General features: G+C 43.1%; 1 protein-coding gene and 1 pseudogene across 1 annotated transcript in view; one reads left to right on the forward strand and one right to left on the reverse strand.

The window, feature by feature from the left end:
- Positions 1–15,768, forward strand: part of EBF4 (EBF family member 4) — a 69,662-nt gene that overhangs the window by 26,822 nt on the left and 27,072 nt on the right. The gene's annotated exons all lie outside the window — the stretch shown is intronic.
- On the reverse strand, positions 12,126–12,415 carry LOC142423363 (dynein light chain roadblock-type 1 pseudogene; annotated as a pseudogene).

The following is a 15,768-nucleotide window of genomic DNA, read 5'->3' on the forward strand; positions in this document are numbered from 1 at the left end:
AGAGTGGAGACCCAAGGCCCAAGTGTCGGCCAATGGAGATCCCCTCATAGAGGGGTTTAGGAGAGGAGATGGGTTAATTAGGATGTGAGGTAGTATCGATGAAGAACACAGCTTTCCCCCAGATCCTGGATGCTTCCTCCCCCCAACTACCATGATCCGAATTCTACCTTGCAGGGCTGGATAGGACAGAGGCTGTACACTGGTACATATGAGGGCTGGAGGTACAGGGAATCCAGGGTGGATGATACCTTCAGGACCAAGGGTGTGAGGGACGATGCTGGGAGAGTGGAGGGTGAGTGGGTTGGAAAGGGGGAACTGATTACAAGGATCCACATGTGACCTCTTCCCTGGGAGAGGGACAGCAGAGAAAGGGGGAAGGGAGACTCCGGATAGGGCAAGATATGACAAAATAACGAGGTATAAATTACCAAGGTTACATGAGGGAGGGGGGAAAGGGGAGGGAGGGGAGAAAAAAAAGAGGACCTGATGCAAGGGGCTTAAGTGGAGAGCAAATGCCTTGAGAATGACTGGGGCAGGGAATGTATGGATGTGCTTTATACAATTGATGTATGTATATGTATGGATGGTGATAAGAGTTGTATGAGTCCCTAATAAAATGTAAAAAAAGAAAATAGCTTAAATACAATTGAGATCAGAAAAAGGCACCAGTGAGATATGTAAAGTATACGATTTGGGGAATTTTGTCATGTGTACGCTAATGAAGCAAACCACCACCACAATGAAGGCAGTGAACGTGTGCCTCCTCGTGCCCCTGTGTGCTGGCTCCTCTTCCCCTCTTGTCGCTATCAATTCACTCGCACTTTTTAGGGTTTTATCTCAAAGGAATTAGACACTATATAGTCTTTTCCCCCCTATCTTCTTTCACTCGGCATATTAATTTTTTACATTTCAGTTCTTTCATCGTGTAGTATATATATTAATAGTTTATTTCTGAGCAGTATTCTGTTGTATGGAATATACCAAAATGTGCTTATCCCATTCATTTATGACAGATTCTGGGGTTGCTTTCAGTTTTCGCCTATTACAAATAAAGCTTTGTAAGCATCTGTGTGCAAGTTTATGTGTGCCTTACTATTCCTTTGAATATTTAGGTGTGGGTATCAGGATCATGTGGCCGGTAATTATTAAGTCTTCCATTCCAAGACATTACCAAAATGTTTTTCCAAAGTGATCGAACCGTTTTACATTCCCATCAGGAATGTATAGGAGTTGTAATTCCTCTGATCCTTTGCCAACACTTGGTATGGTCTCTCTTTAGTTTTAGCCATTCTAATTGGTGGGTCGTGGTATCTCACTGTGGTTTTGATTTGCATAACTCTTGGAGCCCTGGTGGAGCAGTGGTTGGGCTGCAAGCTGAAAGGTCAGCGGTTCAAAACCACCAGCCACTCTACTTGAGAAAAAGGAGGCTGGCGACTCCAGGAAAGAGTTACAGCCTTGGAAATTCACAAGGGCAGTTCTACCCTGCCCTGTAGGGTCGCTGTGAGTTGGCATGGGCTCAGTGGAAGTGAGTTCGTTACTTAGAATGACTAATGATACGGAGCCTCTTTTCATGTACTAATTCGTTACCCATCGATCTTCTTTCATGAAGTGTCTGTTCAGAGCTTTCCCTTTCCTGTTCTTTAATTGAGCTATGTATTTATTACTGAATTTTGAACGTTCATTATGTACTGCGCATACAAGTCTTTGCTTTGCAAAAATGCTGTTCCACTCAATAGCTTGCTTTTTATTTGCATAATCATATTTTTTGACGTGCAAATATTTCATTTTGGTAAAGCTTAATTTATCGTTTTGTTTTCTTTTGTGTTTGGGGGTCATACGTAAGAAATCTTTGTCTACAATGGATGTATGTATGGATTGTGATAAGAATTGTACGAGCCCCCAATTAAATGATTTAAAACAAAGAAAGAAATCTTTGTCTAATCTAACCTAAGATTTCTTTTGAAACATTTGTACCTGTAGGCTCTGTTTTTCGACCTGTGAGTCATTTGGGATACATTTTGTCACAGACATTCAGTTGTGATTAGGGACCCTATTTTGGAAAAAGATACTCGTTTCTGCTTTTGCTGTTTGTCATTATGTGTCATTTGTCATCATATGTCCATGTATGTTTGAGGTGATTTCTCAACTCTCTGCTGCTCTGTTGGTAAATCACACTAGTTTAATTATTATAGCTTATAATGATTCTTTGAATCAGGTAGTATAGACCCTCCAACTTTGTCCTTTATCAAAATTATTTTAACTATTCTTAGGTCTTTTGCATCTCCAGCTGGATTTGGAACCAGCTCATCAGTGTCTACAGAGTAGCCCACAGGGAGTTTGATTGTGCTGAACTTCTAGGTCAGCTTTGGGAAAATTGATAACTTCACAATATTGAATCTTCCCACCTATGATGAAGGTTTATCCTTTTATCAAGACCTTAATCTCCCCCATCAAGATTTTGTAGATTTTAGTGTATAAATCTTTCACACTCCCTGTACGCTTTTTCCCTAAATATTTTCTATTTTGGTGATACTATATGGGCTATTTTAGATTTATTTTCAACTGTTTTTATTATATGTAAATACAACTAACTTTTGTTTCCCCTAGTAGATTTGTTTAGATTTCATGGGCTTCTCTGAGACAATCATGTTGTCTGCAAATAAAGGCAGTTTATAGCTTCCTTTCAAGTCTTTTATTCATGTTGTTTTGCAGCCTGATTGCTTCACTTCAGTTCAGTGTGGATCAGTAGCGGGCGCTCAGGCATCTGTCTTGTTGCTGATCTCAGAGGAAAAGCATTCAGTTGTTCCTTAGGTGTCAAGTTAGCGCTATTTTTTCCAGGGGTGCCCTGGATTAGGTTGAGGAAATTCCCTCTTACGCTTAGTTTACTGAGTTATTTTTAAAAAAAATCAGGAATGGATATGTTTTGTCAAATCCTTTGCAACATGTGTTGAGGAAATTATGGTTCCTATTTCTGTTGCTTTGTAGTTTCTTAATATGGTGAATTACATGGATGGAATTTCTAAAGTTAAACTGCCCCGGTTACCCTGGATAAACCCCATGGAATACAGAGTGGAATCCAATTTGCTGAAATCTTGTTGATAGTTTCAGCATCTATGTTCATGTGGGATTATTTGCTTTCTTGTCATTTCTTTGCTCCCTTTGCTGTCAGAATAGTGCTGGCCTCACCGAATGAGTTGAGAACTATTTCCTCATCTTCTTTTTTTTTTTGGAAAGCGTTTGTGTAGAATTGGTTCCAAATCTTTAATAAGTAGGTTTTCTGTTTCTTCTTGAGTGAGCTTTGGCGATCTGTATCTTTCAAGGAGTGGTCTATCACTTCTAAATTGCGATTCCCACCTGTCCTTCGGCACAAAAGAAGGAAAGGCTGCCGGGTCCTGCTCCATCCTCTCAGTCATTCCCATGCCTGAGCCCATTGCTGCAGCTTCAGTGTCCTTGGTCCATCTCCTTGAAGACCTCCTCGTTTTTTGCTGCCCTCTACTTTACCCAGCATGATAAATGTGGGGAATTATCATGCCCTCGTGTTTAATTGACTCCCTTATTATTAAGAAATAACTTTCTTTATCCGTGGTAACATTTTTGCCCTGCAGTATCCCTTGCCATGTAATGGCCGATCCAGGTTTCTTTTAGCTAGCTAGTGTTGGCTCAAGGAACCCTGGTGATGGATGCATCAGGCTGCAAACCACAAAACTGGCAGTTCAAATCCCCTTCCTGCTCCCAGAGGAAAGATGAGACTGCTCAGGAGAAGATGTGCAGTCTCAGAAAGTGGATGGTCCCGTTCTACTCGGTGCTACCCACTGCCAGCATTGCCCTGGTGTTACCATGCTACATCTTTTAATTTCAAACCTATTTGCATCTTTCTATTTAAAAATGTGTTTCTTGGGAAGAGCCCAGGTGGCGCAATGGTTAAGCATCAACTGCCAAGCTAAAGGTCAGTCCCCCGCCCTCTCCCCAGGGCGGCACTGGATAAAGATCGGTCAGTCAGCTTCCACTAAAAACAACCAGCTGCTGACTCACTCACTCTAACTCACTCACTCACTCACTTTAACTCAGACTCACTCATTCACTCTAACTCACATCACTCACTTTCTCACTCACTTACTCTCTCACTCACTCACTCTAACACTCACTCACTCACTCTCTCACTCACTCACTCAACTTACTCATTCACTCACTCACTCAACTCACCCCACTCACCTCACTCACTCACTTACTCACTCACTCACTCACTCTAACTCACTCACTCACTCTAACGCTCACTCACTCAACTCACTCACTCACTCACTCTCTCACTCACTCAACTCACTCACTCACTCTAACTCACATCACTCACTCACTCTCTCACTCACTCACTCAACTCACTCATTCACTCACTCACTCAACTCACCCGACTCACCTCACTCACTCACTCTAACTCAGAGACTCACTCACTCACTCTCTCACTCACTCTAACGCAGAGACTCACTCACTCTAACTCAGTCACTCACTCTAAGTCACTCACTCTCTCACTCACTCACTCACTCTCACTCACTCACTCACTCTAACTCACTCACTCACTGTAACTCAGACTCACTAACTCACTCTAACTCACCTCACTCACTCACTCTCTCACTCACTCTAACTCACATCACTCACTCACTCACTCACTCACTCACTCTAACTCACATCACACTCTCTCTCACTCTCTCATTCACTCACTCACTCACTCTAACTCACTTCACTCACTCTAACTCACTTCACTCACTCACTCTAACTCACCTCACTCACTCTAACTCACCTCACTCACTCACTCTAACTCACCTCACTCACTCACTCTAACTCACCTCACTCACTCACTCTAACTCACCTCACTCACTCACTCTAACTCACCTCACTCACTCACTCTAACTCACCTCACTCACTCACTCACTCACTCACTCACTCACTCACTCACTCACTCACACACACACAAAAACAGCTGTGTGGGCAGTTCTGTGTCTACAGGGTCAGAATTCTGCAAGTCGGAACCAACTCGGGGCAAGGGGGTTGGTTTTGTTGGCGGCATATAACTGGGTTTTATTTTCTTTTGGGCAATCTGATCATCTCTGCCTTTGAATTGGAATGTTGGTGCCATTTGTGTCTAATATGATGGTCGATACTCTGTTTCCATTTGCTTCCTCTCTTTTGTTCTCATTTACCTCCTCTCTTGGATTACCCAGTTTTGTGTTGTCGTTATTTCATTTTATCTCCTTTGTTGGCTTATCCCAAAGCTTTGTGGTGCTTTATGTTGTTATTTTAACGGTTGCTTTAGGGCTGAGGATACGTCTGTAACTTATTACTACAATCTATCTTCAAATGGTATTAGGCATCACATGTAGCATGCTATGGTTGCCAGGCACTTTACTTTTGCATGTTCTAAGATTCACGACGCTGTCCTTATTTTAGCTTAAACCGTCAGCTTTCAGCGGATTCAGAGTCAGAACAATATGCATTTACCCACGGAGTCGCTGTTTTCACGGCTCTTCATTCCCTGGCTCCATCCTCCTTTCCCACCGACGACACTTTTTGTTCGAAAGCTTCTCTTGTGGTCTGGGGTCGAATTCTTTCGCCTTTCATTCTGCGGATGTGCTCCTTTCACCCTTATTTTCGAAAGATGTTTTCATTGGGCATAGGGTGCTGGGTGGAGAGTTTCATGATTTAAAATGAGATTATTCCACTGGCTTCTTGCTTGCATTTCTGATGAGAGAGCGAGGTCACTGTATCTTTGCTCATTCTTGTGTGTCTGACCCCCTCTTCTCTTCTTCCAAGGCGTGTGCTTCCGGCGCCATAGCTGAGAAAGCACTGCCCCGTCTAAGGTCCAGAGCCTTGAGGGAGTGGAGGGTTATGCCTTGGGCTGCAAGGTCAGCAGTTAGAAACCATGAGCTGCTCTGTGGGGAGGGGGAAATGGGCTTTCTACTTCTATAAAGAGTTACCACCTCAGACCCCCACAGGGGCTATTCTACCCTGTCCTGAAGGACCACTGTGAGCTGGAATTGGCTCAATGGCAGTGAGTTTTTTAGATCAAGCCAAGGTGACAAAGATCTACTCTTATTTTTCCTTCAAGAGTTTTACAGTTTCAGCTCTTACTTTTAAGCCTCTGATACAGTTTGAGTTCATTTTTGTATATGGTGTGGGCGGGGGGGGGGTCCAACCTCATTCTTCTGCAAATAGGTCCCAGTACTACTCGTCACACCGGCTGTTCTGTGCTTTCCCTCCTGAATCACCTTGTTGCTCCTCCTCAGAATCATTTGACCATAAATGTAAGGTTTTGTTTCTGGAATCTAAATTCTATATTCCATTCAGCTCTCTCGCTACCACTTTGTCTTGATTACTGTAGCTTTACAGTAAACACAGTTTAACTCTAAAGATATAATAGGTTAAGAGTTAAAGATGGGAAAAGATAGAGCATGTAGTTTTGAAATTGGAAAATGTGACTCTTGTTTTGCTTTTTTCCCCAAGACTCTTTTGGATCTCTTGCATTTTCATATACAACTTGGCAGCGACATAGTCATTGCTGCGACAACATAAAGTGAGATCTGGAATTTGATAGAGACTGCATTTGTTTGAGTTGGATTTAGGGCGTATTGCCATCTTCCAGTCCACGAGCAGGATGTTTTCCCATTTAGGTCTGTTCATTTCTTTTCACTTACATTTAGTCTCAAGTATTCATTAAATGCTTAGGCAAAGGATTCCCCCCACGCGCCCCCACACACACCTTTTCCATGCCATTGTAAATGGAATGTTTCCATTATTTGGAGTGTTCATTGCAGGTGTGTAGAAATACAGTAGTCATAAACGATTGGTCCTGTGCCCTTCAATCTGACCACACTTGTGTGTTAGTTCTCATAGTTTCGATGGAAGAGCCCTGTTGGCACTGTCAGCTAAGCGTGGGGCTGCTACCCATCAGCAGGGCAGTTCAAATCCACCAGGGCAGTTCAAATCCACCAGCCGCTCTGCAGGTGGGAGACAAAGCTGCTCGTTCCCGCAGACTTCCAGACTCAGAAACGCTGCTAAGGTAACTGTGGGTCAGAATCGACCCGCTGGCTGCGGGCTCATTGTTTATTTGTATGTTTCTTGCATTGTTCTATATTGAAGATCATGTCATTGGAGAACAGAATCTACTGTATTTCGTCCACTCAATTACAGATCTCTCTTAGTTCTTTTTCTTGACTGACTGCGCTGCCTCGCACCTCTAGGTTGGAGCGGAATGTTGAGAATGGACATCCTTTCCTTGTTCCTGATTTTTTGAAGAAAACATTCAGTGTCTCACCACTAAGTATGGTGTTACTTGTGGGAACATCATGGATGCCCATAACCAGATTGAGCAAATTTCTTCCTACTCTTAATTTGTTGAATTTGTTTAAAAATTATTTTTTGTTGTTGAATGTTTTTATCATGCAAAGATGCTGAGTTTTTTTCTGCATCTATTGAAATGATTGTGTTTCCCCCCTTTATTCTCTGAATATGATGCATTAGACTGGGTTCTCTAGAGACACAACACTGGTGATGCTTCTGTGTGTGTATAGAAAGACATTTCTATCAAGAAATCGGCTCACACGTTGTAGAAGCAGGTACCTCAGTTCAGTGTCAAGGCTGTGGGCCAGACACTGAGCTGGAGATTTCTCCTGAGTCACCTAGCTTCGTGGGGCTGATGAACACAGGACCGGCAGGACACCACAGGCTGCAGAGGTGGGATGAATTCAGGGTGAGCAAGTCAGGATGGAGAGGAGAATTGATCTAAGATCAGCAGGTCAGATGGCAGGTGGCGGATGACTCTCAGAATCAACGGGCAATATGGTAGGCCATTGGCAAAACTCAAAGAACCTGAGGTTGATGAGCTACATGCAGGATCCAGATGCAGCAAAACACAAGCAAGTTTTCCATATCGACTCTTTATATAGGAAGCAGGCCCCACCCCCCAAGGACACCTTTCAATTGCACCAGGGCTGTGGCTTGAGTGAGGGGGTTACACTCCACCCCAATGCTAAACTGGCTGTCTGCTCAGAGAAGATCCCATCACGCAGGTGATTACATTATGTTAGGTCACAGCATGGGGTATTTCCAGGCCCAACTGCGCACCTCTGAGAATCCTGGCCCAGGCAAGTTGACATGGAAGCCAACTATCACATATGGTGTATTAGACTGATTGATTTTCAGATATTAAACAAGTTGAATCCCTGGGATAAATTCCAGTTGGTCATGCTGGATAACCCTTTTTAGACATCGCTGGATTTGGTGGTTTTGAAGGTTTCTGTGTCTATGTTCATAAGGCCTATTGGTCTATAGTTTTCTTTTACTTGTGAATTCTTTGTCTAGTTTTGATGTCAGGATTATCCTGGCCTCGTAGAGTCAACTGGGAAGGGGCTCCTCTGTTTCCAGGGTTCAGAAGGGTTAATAAAGGATCAGTATTCATTCTTCTTTAAGAATTCACCAGCAATGCCATCTAGGCCTGGGCTTTTCATTGTGGGAAGTTTTGATACTGCTAATTTAGTTTCTTACCTTGTTAAAATACTTTCTATTTCTTCTTGAGGCATTTTTGGTAGCTCTTCTAGGAATTGTCTAGAAAGCTTTTTTGCTGGAATAGTGATTTCCTTATTACCTTTTTCACTTCTGTAAAATCAATAATGATGTCTTTTCATTACCGATTTTAAACTTTAAGTGGTATTTTTCTTCAACGTAGATAAAGATTTGTCAATTCTGTTGATTTCCATTTTATTGATTTTTCTCTCTATATATTTTTAATTCTCTATTTCATTTATTTCTCCTCTGGACTCTATAACTTCTTTCTTACTGCCTACTTTGGGTTTATTTTCCTCTTCTTTTTCTAGTGCCTTAAGGTGTAGGTTAAAGGAGCCCTGATGGTATTATCAGGTAAACACTGGACCACAAGGTAGGCAGTTCAAATACACCAGTTGCTTTGTAAGGGAAAGATGAGGCTATCTATTCTATAAAGATTACAAAGCATCAGGAACCCGATATAGTGTTGTTATGAGTTGGAATTCAATGTCAGTGGGCTTCAGTTTTTGTGTGATATTTGATTAAAGTAGATTAGGTTATTGATTTGAGATCTTTTCTTTTGATTTCTAAATTTATTTGAAAAATATTTTTTATACATATGTCCTTTAGATTTTTGGTCTCTTAAAGTTGATCATCTTTTTTTTTAAATCATTTTTTGGGGGCTTGTACAACTCATCACAATCCATACATACATCCATTGTGTCGAGCACATTTGTACATATGTTGCCATCATCATTCTCAAAACATTTTCTTTCTACTTGAGCCCTTGATATCAGCTCCTTATTTTTCGCCGCCCTCCCTCACGAACCCTTGATAATTTATAAATTATTATTATTTTTTCATGTCTTACACTGTCCGATGTCTCCCTTCACCCACTTTTCTGTTGTCCATCTTCCAGGGAGGGGATTATATATAGATCATTGCGATTGGTTCCCCTTTCTCCCCCACCTCCCCTTCACCTCCTGGTATTGCTTCTCTTATTGTTGGTCCTGAAGGATTTATCTGTCCTGGATTCCCTGTGTTTCCAACTCTTTTTAAAAAAAATCATTTTATTGGTGGCTCATACAACTCTTATCACAATCCACACATACATTAATTGTATAAAGCACATTTGTACATTCATTGCCCTCATCATTCTCAAAGCATTTGCTCTCCACGTAAGCCCCTGGCATCAGCTCCTCATTTTCCCCTCCCTCCCTGCTCCCCACTCCCTCACGAACCCTTGATAATTTATAAATTATTATTTTGTCATATCTTACACTGTCTGATGTCTCCCTTCATCTACTTTTATGTTGTCCATTCCCAAGGGAGGAGGTCACATGTAGATCCTTATAACTGGTTCGTACCCTCTCTCTACCCCACTCTTCCTTAACCCTACCGGTATTGTCACTCTCACCACTGTCCTGAGGGGATCATCCACCCTGGATTCCCTGTGTTTGCAGTTCTTATCTGTCCCAGTGTACATCCTGTGGTCTAGCCAGATTTGTAAGGTAGAATTGGGATCATGATAGTGGGGGGGAAGGAAGCACTTGGGAACTAGAGGAAAGTGTATGTTTCATCATTGCTACACTGCACCCTGACTGGTTCGTCTCCTCCCCTTGACCCTTCCAAAAAGGATGTCCAGTTGCCCACAGATGGGCTTTGGGTCCCCACTCCATACTTCCCCTCATTCACAATGATACGATTTTTTTGTTCTTTGATGCCTGATACCTCATCCCTTCAACACCTCGTGATTACACAGGCTGGTGTGCTTCTTCCATGTGGGCTTTGTTGCTTCTCGGCTAGATGGCCTCTTGTTTACTTTCAAGCCTTTAAGACCCCAGATGCTATATCTTTTGATAGCCAGGCACCATCAGCTTTCTTCACCACATTTGCTTATGTACCCACTTCGTCTTCAGCGATTGTGTTGGGATGGTGAGCATCATGGAAGCCAGTTTAATAGAACAAAGTGTTCTTGCATTGAGGGAGTACTTGAATAGAGGTCCAATGTCCATCTGTGACCTTAATACTAAACCTATAAATATATGCACATAGATCTATTTCCCTCTTGTTATAAATAAATATAATTACATATGTGCATGCCTTTATTTAGACCTCTATAAATGCCCTTTGCCTCCTAGCTCTTTCCTCTATTTCCTTTGACTTTCCTCTTGTCCCACTATCATCTTCAGCCTTCATTTGGGTTTCAGTAATTCCTCTTGGTTACATTTCCCTTGATCAAGCCCTACCAGACCTCCTACACCCTCCTCGCTATTGATTTTGGATCACTTGTCCCCTTGCCCCTGAGTTCACGAACACCACTTCCTTTCCCCGCCTCCCCCTCTCCAATGTCCCCCGGAACTGTTCATCCCATTTTTTCCCCTCCAGATTGTTTATTCCACCTATTTTCTTTTCTTTTTAAATATTAGCATTCTACCACTATAAATTTCCCTCTTGGCACTTCACTAGTTGTTCTCTGTAAGTTTTGGTAAGCTGTGTTTTTATTTTCATTTATCTTAAAATATCTTCTGTGTTTTCATAGCGAGTTCTTCTTTCGTCTGTAGTTTGTGTAAGGATGGTTTGTTTAATTTCCACATATTGTGAATTCTCCGCATTTCTTTCTGCTATGGGTTTCTGATTTAGTCTCGCTGTGATCAGTAAAATATATTGTCATAGATTGGATTCCCTTACAGCCCTTTTTATTTCTGTAAAACAAAAATGTTGTAAATCCTAACCTCTATGCTTGTGGTTATCTATTTGGGAATGGCTTGTCTTGGTTGTGTTAATAAGGCGGTGCATTTTGAGTCCGTCTCTTCTGAGATATAAAAGAGATTAAACAAGTGAGCAGAATAGAGATGGGGTAAGATAGGTGCCAAGACACATGGATCTCCAAGGAACCAGGAAGTGGAAGAGGCCGTCCTTTGGAGCGGACAGAAAGTTCTTCCCTAGTGCAGGTGCTTTGAATTTGGGCCCCTAGCCTCCTAAACTGTGCGAAAATAAATGTTTGTTAAAGTCATCACTTGTGGTATTTCTGTTATGTTATCACAGTAGCAGGTAACTAAGATGGGTACGTTGTATGATTTTAAACAACTCTAAACATGTTTGCTTTTATATTCACTTACCTAATTACCATGAACACTGCTCTTTAATTCTCCATGTCGACTTGAATTACTGCCCAGTGTCCTCTCATTTCAGCCGGATGAGCTTCCGTTAGTATTTCCTTCAGGGCAGATCTATTACTAATGTGGGAATGTCTGAATTTACTCTTTTTTTTTTTTAAGCAAGCATTTAGGTTATTATTAGGTAAAGAAAAACAGACATTTCCAAGGGCGACAGGTGAACTGAAGGTCAGGAGGAAGCAGGTGGGGGCTCCTCACAGCCCTTGCTCCGACCCCCAGGTGCTGCCATGGGAGGGGTGTCTGGAAGGAGGAGGCCCTACAGCGGGACAGGTGCAGCAGAGGGCTTCCACAGGTGGGATGGGTGAGGCAGCAGCTCTCCCTTGGCTCGAGTGTGTGATTCCATTTGTAGTGGATTGGCATGACTCACGTTTGGGGGCGGGGGATTAAGTTAAGGACTAACATAAGGAGCCGAGTAGCTTATTCGGTTGGATTCTGAATCACAATCAGGAATTAGTCCTTATCTGGTGCAACCATAATTTCATTTTTCTTGGAACGAATGCGAAGGAAAGTGAGGCCATTCTGGGGGTCGATTTCTCACACAGTGTTCCTTGCCTTTAAGATGAAGTTGTGCGTGAGGTTGAGATACAGTGTGGTACTGGGATTGTCCATGGTGCTTTTGAGGGAATGCCCTCCGTGTTCAGCATGATGATCCCCTGCACACCCTCCTGGCTCTGCAGCTGCTTCAGGGTTTCCTGCACCTCTGGCATCTGGAAGCCGTCCTGCAGCTCCCCGTCACCAGCCCTCAGCACTCTTTGTTTTTTGAAGGAAGGCTTTCTGGGATGTCCGCTTGGGTTGCCAGTTTTTTCCTTCGCATCTATGCTACCCCACAGTCTTTTGGCCCCTGTGGTTTCTAACCTTATTATCAGACTCCCTTGAAGTTGAAGAGTTCTCTCTCTTGTTATTTTCAAGATTCCCTTTTTGTCTTTGTCTTCTGACAGTTTGACGATGATGTGCCTCGATGGGATCTTTTTGAGTTCATCTTACTTACAGTTCATGGGGTTTCTTTGATGGGCAAATTAATGCTTTTCATCATTTTGGAAAAGTTCTAGCTAGTATTTCTTTAAATATTACTTCTACCTCTTTCTCTTCTGAGACTCCCAATATGTGTAGAACTTGATGGTGTGCTACAGATCTGAGCCTCTGTTAATTTTTCTTCATTCTTTTTTTTTCGTACTAGATCATCTCAATTGACCCATCTCAAAGCTCACTGTTTTTTTGTTTGTCTGGTTGTTTGTCTGTCTGTTTTCATCTGCCAGGTAAAATACACTATTGCATTCCTTCGAATGTATACCTCTGTCTGTCTCTCTCTCTCTCTCTCTCTCTATATATATATATAGATAGATAGATAGATAGATAGATAGATAGATAGATAGATAGATAGATAGATATATAGATATATATATAGATATATATCTCTATAGAGAGAGAGTGAGAGAGAGAGAGTATTTAGTGTGCCATTGTTCTCATAGTTTCCTTCAGGTTTTTCCCTTCAATTCTTTATCCAGACTTTAGTTCCTTAAGTATATTTAGAGTGGCTGATGTCATGCCTTTATCTAGTAAGTCAGTCTGTCACCAGGGCTTCATCGGGGACAGCTCCTATTGGCTACATTTTGTTTATGTTTTCCCTCATGTATGATCTATACTTAACTGTTTTGTAATTTTCCCCCCTGAAAACTAGACATTTTAAATAATATAAGGTGACCAATCTGGAAATTCAAAACATCCACTTCCAGGTTTGCTGTTGTTGCTGCCGCTACGGTTTTAGCAGTATTTCTGGTTAGAGTCTTTTAAGTTGCTATTCCCTGTCCACTTAAATCTATGCGTAGTTAGCATATTGGCAAGCCCATGAGCACATAGATGTTACCTTTAACCAACAAATCTTACAACTTTGCCGAGGGGCCGTGTGTATGTGTGTGTTGCGTCGTGCCTTCAATGCCCAGGCGATTTCTAACTCTGCCTTAGCCTCGCTTTCTGCCTGTGCGGTGCCTCAGACTCAGCCCATCTGAGAGATGCCAACCTTCTCAGGATCTTCCTGGGCATGTGCACAGCCCTGCCCATGGGCATGGCCTGCAAGGTCTTAAGATTTCTTTTCACCAAACTCTTGTTTGCTCCAACTAGTCCTGTCACCGTTGGTGACTGACAGCCACATCAGACCATTGCCATTGGTCGTCTTTAGCTAATGCCTTAAGAATACAGCTTTCCCACAGAGTGAGGATGAATCCAGTCAAATGACAAGAAGCCCTGCAAATGGGGCTTTTCCAAAGGACTGCCAAGTTGTGACAATTCCTTCTAGATAAAGCTTTTGAGAAGCTCCAAGCCTCCTACGCAACTACCAGTGGCTGCTAGGCTGCTAGGTGTCCCGATCGCCATGGTTTCAGGGTTGCTGGTTGTCCTGGCTACCACCGAGCTAGAGCAAGGGAGAGGAGAGGGCAGGTGAGAGCACCACAGAGCCCTTGTTCTGACTGAGAGTCTGTCATTTCAAATAAATACGTGTTGGGTTGTTACCAGAACTTGCTTAATTTCCAGATTCCTGCAAAAGTTTGACAATTATTGCCTCTGTGTTTTGTTGCTTTTCTGGAGAAATAGATTTTTGGAAGTTGTTCTGCCATGCTAGAAGTCTCATCTGGTGTTTTCACTTTAGTAAAAAATTTTACAATGATTTCTGTTAAAAGCGATGTGGGGTTTTGGTCAAGCATTCATCTGGCCATAGGGACTTTGACTTTTAAATTCCACCCCGAGCAGAGCAATGAGTACCTGCCGTGGGGCATTGCGGTGACAGATTCCGGGGAGAACACCGAGAAGTCTGAACAATGGTTCCTGCCCTCTGGGAACTGAGAGAGCAATTGAGGACACGTGGCACAGCATGCCTCTCGCATACCAAGAGACAGGGTTTAAGACAACAGTACACCACAGAATTTTCTTCAATGATTGAAGTGGTCTGCACTGGACCATGATGAAAATAAATAGACCAGTCATGTTGGGCATTTGAAATGTTGCAACCCTAATGGAGGAATGCATTTTGTATTTTGATTAATTTAAACTTAAATGACCAGGTGCTAGTACCTTTTTGCGTATCACAGCTTGAAGAATTCAAATATTTGGTGGACCAGGATGGCCCTGGGATGGAGCCAGATGGGGAGGATTCTCTTCTATGGAAGATCACAGTTCTCCTCTGGCTTTGAGGAATAGACAGGAGTCTGGGCTGTACACACCCCTGACGCCTGGTGCCGAGTGGGTATTCAGGACTACCAGTGAACCAGGGCACCTCTAAGTCACCGAGCAGAGGTAAGCCTCGGTTCGGGACAGAATTAGACCCCCGATTCCAAGGTTAGGAATTCCACCTGACAAACGAAATTTGTTGAGAAGTGGTTGAGGGGGAGGAGGTTATGAAGGAATCCGTCCCCTTCCCCAGCGCAATGGCCAAGGCAATATTGTTCCCTGGTGTCCTCTGCAGTCACGAACTTAGCCCACAGTAGGACCAGCTCCCTCCTGTCATTTCTGCTAAGGTCTCACTGCTTTTGCACGAATTCTGCGTCGGCGGCCTTCGCTTCAGACCCCATCTTGGGGAATTTCCCATGAAGGGCCAGAGCCTTTCTGCTGAGCTGAGGTTGACTTGATGTTGAGGTTTTCCCTCTTATCAGCCAGATGAATGCCCCCTCTTTTCAGAGCTGGAAGCTTTTAAGGGCAGGATCAGCAGAGGGACTCAGGTGAGATTTCCTCTTGTGCCCTAGGGGTGGTACCTGAGGCCCGGGGTGCCAGCCACAAGGGCAAATCTCCCCCAAATAATAAACCAATTGTCCTGGAGACAGTTCCAACCTCTGGTGGCCATCCCTAATCCCAAGCAAAATCTTATGGGAAAACCAGCTGGAAACAAGTCTGGGTTCAGAGTGGGCCCTGTGCCTCAGCACGGCAGGTAGCTGCGGACAAAGCTCCTCAGAAGCGATGAGAAGAGTGTGAAGGACCAATGAGGCCTAGGGACTGGACTGGGTGGAAGAAGGCTGGTTAGTGAGGGGCCTGTTTGCAATCTGAACAAGTTCTCTCTAGAAAGTAAAGGACTCTT

This window comes from Tenrec ecaudatus, chromosome 12 (genome assembly GCF_050624435.1).
Source record: "Tenrec ecaudatus isolate mTenEca1 chromosome 12, mTenEca1.hap1, whole genome shotgun sequence".
Classification (NCBI taxonomy): Eukaryota; Metazoa; Chordata; class Mammalia; order Afrosoricida; family Tenrecidae; genus Tenrec; species Tenrec ecaudatus.